Consider the following 8,630-nt stretch of genomic DNA (forward strand, 5'->3'; position numbering starts at 1 on the left):
TTTATCACAGCATATTGAATATAGTTCCCTGTTGTATACAGTGGGACTTTGTTGTTCATCCATCCTATATACACTAGTTTGCACCTGCTAACCCCAAATTCCCACTCCAACCGTCACCACCTCCCACTTCCTTGGCAACCACAAATCTGTTCTCTATGTCTGTGAATCTGTTTCTGTTTCATAGATAAGTACATTTGTGTCATATTTTAGATTCCACATATAAGTGATATCATATGGTATTTGTCTTTCTGTTCTGACTTTGCTTAGTATGATCATCTCTAGGTTCATCGATATAGCTGCAAACGGTATGGAATTTTTGGATAATTTTTTAAAGGGTATCATGTTTATCAGATGGATTTCAGACAGTGCTTGACATAAATTAAGGTATTTGTATTAAATTGTTCAGAATATGTCTGTAATAGTAAAATCTCCCACTTTCTATTATGGTGGGAAATCTTATATTGTAGAAGCAGCACAACTGTTTAATCTGAGTCTGGAGACTTTATGCTACAAATAGAGCTAGGAAGAATTTAAATTTTAATTCATTCTGTAGTACTATTTAGATTTCAAAAATATATCCTTTATCTTTGCTCAAAACTTATAATTTTCTTCTATTTCTATTATACCCCAGAGTTGCTTGTACAAATTATGTACTAAATAAATGTATTTTATATTGTTGCATGAACAATGATTCATGAAAAACAAGGATTTTCAATGCAGATTATGGACATGATTGTTAACAATGAAATATTATCGATATACTTTAAAAATAAATATGGAATCTTTATCCATATCTAACAGATGCAAGCTAAAAATTGCTATAAGTAATATAATAGTAGGAATAATACAAATCTTTCTGAGAAATATTTCTTAGAAAGGTCCATGAGTGATTATGCTGTTATAAGTGGTATCTAACTGTGGAATAAATCTCCATGCAATTTTGAACTTATTAGAGTATAAGTATAAATATATAATCAATTTATATTAAAAGATAAATATACTTACTAATCTCTTTCCAATTATCTATACACAATGAGTCACTGGATAAGTTGAGTGTGTTGATGATTGGTTAGAAGTGTGTGTGTGTGTGTGTGTGTGTTTGTATTTACACCTGCTGTGTAAATGTATATGCATGTGAAATTTATATTCTGAATTTGCATTTATATTCCCTTTTTCCTATGACACAACTTTTTAAATTAAATCATCTTTCAATTCAACCACCACCTAGTTCAACTAGCTCACAAACTTTTCATGTTAAAATTTGACAGGTTTATTAGTCATGTTGCTGGATTAACCCAAGCTACAATCCAAAACCTATCATAATAATCATATATTGTAGACATTTATTGTTTACTGCTAAAGGAATAAAGCTGAAATTAATTACTCTTCAAAGTAAAACTTAAGAAATTAAAATAATTGTGGCTGTCGGTTCGAGCATGGTCGACAACACGGGCGCCACCGAGGCCCGGGGGGACGGGCTGCTGGGGTTCCCACTTCCGCCGCCACGGATTCGCTCCCGGCCGTGGTGGTTTCCTGCGCAGGAGCTGAAGAACCCGCTGGTGTTTTCTTTGGAGGCGTGGCTGACCGACTCGATCTTCGGCCCAGACCGAGCCGTGAGTTCCGGAAACGGAGTGGATGAGCCAGGCCCTGCTGACGGTGGACGCAGTTCACGCCGGGAAGTTGGTGGAAATCACCGTCTTCGGGCGGCCAGCTGTCCAGCGCCGGGTGAAGAGCGTGCTCCTGAGCCTGGCGTCGAGTCACCGGGAGCAGCGCGCCCGAGCTGAGAACATGGAACAACTCGAGGAGTTCTTGAAGGCCCAGGCACCAGGTCCCCAGGTCCCCCAGAGTACTGTTGCATAAGTGCTCTCTGGGGCATGCGAACAGCCCTCCTTCCGCTACTAAAGTTCAAGAGAAGCAAATATCCTTAAATCTGTGCATTTATTTTTTTCCTGTATCTCGATGGATAGTGGTTTGATTATTTTGCTGCAAACGTGAGTTTGTAGTGCCATTCTAGTAAATAAATGAATTTCCTTTTTTCCAATGGCATAAAGATCTTGGCTCACTCAAAATTAAGCAAATATATAAAAAATTGACTCTGTTCATTCATATTTAGATGCGAGAGGCTGATAGATGGTAGGTTTATTTTTGGTATTTTCTTAGTTTCTATCGTTTTGAAACTACTAACCCTTTTATGATTTTATGGTCAGAGTCAGGCCCTTATGCACAGGGGGCAGAAATGCAGGGTCAGTCTGCTTTGGGTTTCTTTTGCATCATTTGTTCTCAAACTTTAATGTGTGTAAGAATCACCTCGAGAGCTTGCTAAAACACAATTTCTTAGCCCCTTTTCCACTGATTCTGATTCAGTACATTGGGCCCATGAATATGCATTTCTAACAAGCTGTTAGGTAATGCCAGTGCTTCTTCTCTGAACCTCTCACTTTTAAGCTGGTGTTTGGTCCCTGAGTAGCAATCAGTGGACCCGTGTGTTTTCTTGGAGTGGAGTCTCTGACCGCGCACGTGGGTGGGCATTCCAACATGCAAGCTGAGGTGATCAGCATTCATTCTGCTGGTGCTGTGATTTACCAGAAGGAGCCACGGTAATGGGCAGCTTGTGCATTGGCAGGTGGCCTTCCAGCCGGCTGTCTCCTCTGCCCCCTTCCCCAAGCAGGTGTCCTGCATGGGCTGGGTTGTTTTTCCATTACCCTTTACAATGCTATGACCAATCTGTGCAAAACAGTTCCAATCCCATGCTGCTTCCACTTTCAGGAAGCAGAATTCTTGGAGGAATGATTGCCAAGAACTCTGTGGCTTTAGACACAAAGTTGGAGTTGATTTAACTCATGCAGTTTCTTCACCCCTTAGCAGTAATGGATTCTAGCCGTTTGCAAGGATTTTAAACACACAGATACACAAATCTTTGATTACAAGGGATATTGAATGTTATTCTACTTCACTTCACATTTCTGTTAAACACTTTTATACATTTTTCTTTATTCATTCCTGTCATTACTTCTTTCAACTCTGAAGATAAGGATTTTTATTAACTATAAAAGCTTTTGTAACAAATAATGGTCCGTTACAACCAATACTGTCCACCCCTTTGCTTCTCAAATTTTTTGCATACGAAAAATTTTTATTGTATGTAGTTAAACCAAAAAAAAAATTTTTTTAATTAAAAAAAAAAATTGTGCTCCTTCTTGGAATATTAAAAAACCCAGATCATCATTAATAGCAATTAAAAATGAAGTATAAATTGGTATGAAAACAACTTAATTAATACATTGATTCTTTAACTGCTCTGTATATAACTCAAAATTTACAATCTGTTGAATCAATAACTCTTTAATATAAAATTATAAGAGAATTATTAATTTGGGGCCATGATTTTCACTTTAAAAATGAGAGATCAAAATATGAATTGATCAATATGGGCTGGAATCTTTAAATCAGTATTCATGAACCATGTGAAATCTATGCCCTCAACCTTAAAGAACAGATGATCTCCAGATTCACTGAGAAAACTATGAAGATGGAAGAGACAGCCTCAACAAAAATACAAAGACACTAAGGAAAATGGTGTATGTAAAAATCAATTAAAATATTGATAAATTAATAGAGAAATATAAAAATTCATGATTAATCCATGACTTGGTAAGGTTATGATACCATACTAAGATGGTATTAGAAAAATCTCAATTATAATCTCACAAAATATTTTCCAAGTTATAAATTCAACCTCAGGGATATTAATATTTTATAATAATGAGAGCAATTTAAGAATACCACAAATATCAATCAGGTCCTATTAATATCTTTAGTTTCATGATTTGGCTGTACACAACTGAATAGCATACCATACACTTAAAGTAAAATAGCAAACAAATACTATTTTTAACAGTTAAACCTTAGTTTAAGAACTACTCAAAGTCTGCTTCAACATCTAAATTTACTTCTCAGGATAATAGTTATATCAATACTTTGAGCGTATATTTATCATTTCTCCTTTGGTGAACCACTGCATTTATTTAGTGAATCACTGAACATAGTAGCTTCCTAATAAATATTTGTTGAAGAGATAAAAAAATGCGTGCTATTTTCCCTTCATGCACATTGATAGTCTTCAGCTTTTTAAAGAGCATATTTCACAGATTAGAGCAGTTATAATCATGGGATCCACAAATATTTTCCAAAGCAATCTTGGTTTTCACTTTTCTGAAATAGTTGTTAATTTCTCCAAGAATTAAGATTGCCTATTGGAAACAGAACTGGCTAGGTAATTCTTTTTGATAATTACTCCTCTAAAAAGTTGATAAATAAATGTAAATAACAATTTGTATAATACATACATCATAATCAGGAACTTATCAAAATATAACTTTATTTATTAATCTATTTTTTACACTGATTATGAGATCCTTGAAGGAGAAACTAGTGTCACTTGCTGACTGTTATTTTTTTGAAAGAAAGTAAGAATAAATAAATAGAGGAAGAAAGTTAGAAAAAGCTATAAAAAATGTTTCTGAAGTTCAAATGATCTATTGTGACTTTACTACAAGAAAATTAACTTGAAAATAAACTCACAATATATAGAATTAAAAGTCAAATTATACATTATTTTGTTCCTTTTCACGGTTGAGTAATATTCCATTGTATATATGTACCACATCTTCTTAACCATTCCTCTGTTGATGGACATTTAGGTTGCTTCCATGTCCTGGCTATTGTAAGTAGTGCTGCGATGAACAATGGGGTACATGTATCTTTCTGAATTATGGTTTTCTCCAGGTTTATGCCCAGTAGTGGGATTGCTGGGTCATATGGTAGCTCTATTTTTAGTTTTTTAAGGAAGCTCCATACTGTTCTCCATAGTAGCTGTACCAATTTACATTCCCACCAACAGTGTAGGAGGGTTCCCTTTTCTCCACACCCTCTCCAGCATTTACTGTTTGTAGATTTTCTGATGATGGCCATTCTGACTGGTGTGAGGTGATACCTCATGATAGTTTTGATTTGCATTTCTCTAATAGCTAGTGATGTTGAGCATCTTTTCATGTTTTATTGGTCATCTGTATGTATTCTTTGGAGAAATGTCTATTTAGGTCTTCCATCCATTTTTCATCAGGTTGTTTGTTTTTTTGATATTGAGCTCCATGAGCTGTTTGTATATTTTGGAGATTAACCCCTTGTCAGTTGCTTCATTTGCAGACATGGATAGACCTAGAGATTGTCATACAGAGTGAGGTAAGTCAGAAAGAGAAAAACATCATAATATATCATTTATATGTGGAACTAGAAAAATGGTACAGATGAACTTATTTGCAAAGCAGATGTAAAGAACAAACTTATGGATACTAAGGGGGGAGGGGGAGGGATGAATAGGGAGATTGGGGTTGATATATACACTACTATGTATAAAATAGATAACTAATGAGAACCTACTGTACAGCACAAGGAACTCTACTCAGTGCTCTGTGGTGACCTAAATGGTAAGGAAATCTAAAAAGGAGGGGATATATGTATACATATAACTGATTCACTTTGCTGTACAGCAGAAACTAACACAACATGGTAAAGCAACTATACTCCAATAAAGATTAAAAAAAAATCAGATTATACATTTTTGTTGTTGTTTCTCCTGACCTAACACAGAATTGAATTGGCATATCAGACTCACATGAATCAGAGTTCTGGCCCAGTATCAAACTTTACTAATAATTTCAAAAATACAGGCAATCCATAGGCACTGACAAAGCAGACAAAAGTCTGGCACATTAGGGAGAACATCTCAGGTCCTATCTTCCATCACCAGACGAATATCTTCATGAAATCTCCTAATTCAATAGGAGCATTTTCACCATAAACTGTTTTCTTTTACTTCACTTTTTTTTTTTTTAATGAGCTGCCATTTTCCCACCAGCCAGCAGGCATGCCACTTTCTAAGGACAGATGTTGGGTTGGTACATTCTGTTACCACAAAATATTCTAGTCATAAAATAGAACAGGTCCTTTAGAAATGCTATGTAGTTAAGTACTCTGGAATTTACAAGAATGGTACTAAATCTCTAAGCTTCTCTACTTCTTTAGTTTTGCCTGTCAGCCCTTCCACTTTCACAGTGCTTTCAGACATGAGTTAATTACTTTTCATGTATCATCTTCTTCTTGTGGTTTCTAAACTGAAAATGCAGGAGATATCTATATCTATATGGATATCTGTATATAACTAGATATAGATATTGATATAGAAATATAAATCATATATATGGATTTACTCTGTCCTCTAATTCTATTCCATTAATCTCTATGTCTATCCATACCAGTACCACAATGTGTTGATTACTGTAGTTCTGTGATCAGTTTAAAATTGGGAAGTTTGACTATTCCATGTAAAAAAATGAAATTAACGTTCTTTAACACCATACACAAAAAGAAACTCAAAATGGATTAAAGACCTAAATGTAAGACCGATATACCATAAAACTCTTAGAGGAAAATATAGGCACAACACGCAGCAATATCTTTTTTGAGCCACCTCCTAGAGTAATGGAAATAAAACCAAAAATAAACAAATGGGACCTAATGACACTCAAAAGCTTTTGAACAGCAAAGGAAACCATAAACAAGACAAAAAGACAACCTACAGAATGGGAGAAAATATGTGCAAATGATGCAACTGACAAGGGATTAGTCTCCAAAATTTATAAATAGCTCATGTGGCTCAATACCAAAAAAACAAACAACTCAACCAAAAAGTGGGCAAAAGACCTAATTAGACATTTCTCCAAAGAAGACATACAGATGGCCAAGAGGCACATGAAAAGATGCTCAACATTGCTAATTATTAGAGAAATGCAAATCAAAACTACAATGAGATATCACCTCACACCAGTCAGAACAGCCATCATCAAAAAATCTACAACAATAAATGCTGGAGAGGGTGTGGAGAAAAGGGAACCTTCCTACATTGTTAGTGGGAATGTAAATTGGTACAGTCACTATGGAGAACAGAATGGAGGTTCCTTAAAAAAACTAAAAATAGAGCTACCATATGACCCAGCAATCCCACTCCTGGACATATATCCAGAGGAAAACATGGTTCAAAAGGATACATGCACCCCAATGTTCATTGAAGCGCTGTTTACAATAGCCAAGACATGGAAACAACCTAAATGTCCATCGATGGAGTAACGGATAAAAACAATGTGGTACCTATTTACAATGGAATATTACTCACCCATCAAAAAGAATGAAATAATGCCATTTGCAGCAACATGGATGGACCTGGAGATTATCATACAAAGTGAAATAAGTCAGACAGAGAAAGACAAATATCATATGATATAGCTTATATGCAGAACCTAAAAAAAATGATACAAATGAACTTATTTACAAAACAGAAACAGACTCACAGACTTAGAGAATGAATTTATGGTTACCGGGGGTGGGGAGGGGGAAGGATAGATTGGGAGTTTGGGATTGACATGTACCCACTACTATACTTAAAATAGAAAACCAACAAGGATCTACTGTATAGCACAGGGAACTCTTGCTCAATACTCTGTAATGACCTAAATGAGAAAAGAATTTGAAAAAGAATAGATACATATATATGTATAACTGAATCACTTTGCTGTACACCTGAAACTAACACAACATTGTTAATCAACTATGCTCCAATATAAAATATAAATTTATAAATAAAATAAATTTGGGAAGTTTGACTATTCCAACTTTGTTCTTCTTTTTCAAGATTGCTTTAACTATTCATGCTCCCTCATAATTTTTTAAATGAATATTAGACTCATCTGGTTCAGTTCTCAAAAAAAGCACAATTGGAATTTTGATAGAGATTGCCATCTTAACAATATTGTTTTCCCACCCACAAAAACAGCCTGTCTTTCCATGCATTTAGATCTTCTTTAATTTCATGCAACAATATTTTGCAGTGTTCAAGTCTTGCGCTTGCTTGGTTAAATTAATTGTTATTTATTTCATTCTTTTTGATGCTGTTAGAAATGTTATGCTAATTGTAATGGTTCTCAATTTCATTTTGGTTTGTTCATTGCAAACGTATGGAAACTCAGTTGATTCTTCTATATTCATCTTGTATCCTACAATCCAACTGAACTTGTTTATTAGCTCTAATAGGTTTTTTGGCATGCTTTAGGATTTTCAATCCATAAGATCATGTTGTCTGTGAATAGAAGAAGTTTTGCTTCTTCGTTTCCAATCCAGATTCCTTTTACTTCTTTTATCGCCTAATTTTGCTGACTAGAATTTCCAATACAATTTTGACAAGCAGTGACAAGAGCAGACATTCTGGTATTGTTTCTGATTTTAGGGGGCACGTTAGTCTGCTCAGGCTGCCATGGCAAAATACTAGAGATTGGGTCAGTTAAACAATAGATATTTATTTCCTCACAGTTCTGGAGGCTGTAAGTCCACAATCAAGGTGCTAGTAAATTAAGTATATAGTGAGGGCTCTTCCCAGCTCGTAGACATCCACTTTCTCACTATATCCCCACATGGCCTTTCCTCTGTGCTTACGGGGAGAGAGTGATCTCTGGTATCTCTTTCTCTTCTAATAGGGACATCAACCCTATCATGCATATATCCCAATTTACTTTTTTTTT

The 8,630-nt window shown here is 35.2% G+C and overlaps 1 pseudogene; it reads left to right on the top strand.

Annotated features, from left to right (window-relative positions):
• Positions 1-1,397: 1,397 nt before the first annotated feature.
• On the top strand, positions 1,398-1,968 carry LOC111164214 (oocyte-expressed protein homolog pseudogene; annotated as a pseudogene).
• The last annotated feature ends 6,662 nt before the right edge of the window (positions 1,969-8,630 follow it).

The sequence above is a fragment of the Delphinapterus leucas genome, chromosome 2, assembly GCF_059928025.1.
Source record: "Delphinapterus leucas isolate spDelLeu-1000000601 "Yukka" chromosome 2, BTC_Dleu_Yukka2, whole genome shotgun sequence".
NCBI lineage: Eukaryota > Metazoa > Chordata > Mammalia > Artiodactyla > Monodontidae > Delphinapterus > Delphinapterus leucas.